At 72.4% G+C, this 290-nt stretch overlaps 1 protein-coding gene across 1 annotated transcript in view; it reads left to right on the forward strand.

Annotated features, from left to right (window-relative positions):
• Positions 1 to 251: 251 nt before the first annotated feature.
• BLOC1S3 (biogenesis of lysosomal organelles complex-1, subunit 3) overlaps positions 252 to 290 on the forward strand; it is a 1467-nt gene continuing 1428 nt past the window's right edge. The window contains exon 1 of the mRNA XM_010567168.1: positions 252 to 278. The gene's annotated coding sequence lies outside the window, so the exon portion shown is untranslated. The remainder of the gene's footprint in view (positions 279 to 290) is intronic.

The following is a 290-nucleotide window of genomic DNA, read 5'->3' on the forward strand; positions in this document are numbered from 1 at the left end:
TGGGGACAGGGGACACCCAGGGGTGTCGTGTCCGTGTCCGTGTCCGTGTCCGTGCCCTCCGCCCCCAAGCGCCGCAGCGCTCCCCGCCCTCCTCCCGCCGCTAGGGAGCAGTGCGCACCACCCTCTCCCCGCTCCGCGCATGCGCAATTCCCCTCACGGCAGCACCCTGGTCGCCATGTTGTGTGAGGGCACTTCCGGGGAAACGGCCGGGCGTCTCACGTGATGCGGCGCTCGCGCGGGCCGCCCGTCATGTGACCTGCGGCGGCGCCGGGAAGGAGGTGGGAGATCTC

This window comes from Haliaeetus leucocephalus, unplaced genomic scaffold (assembly GCF_000737465.1).
Source record: "Haliaeetus leucocephalus isolate CR32 unplaced genomic scaffold, Haliaeetus_leucocephalus-4.0 Scaffold227, whole genome shotgun sequence".
Classification (NCBI taxonomy): Eukaryota; Metazoa; Chordata; class Aves; order Accipitriformes; family Accipitridae; genus Haliaeetus; species Haliaeetus leucocephalus.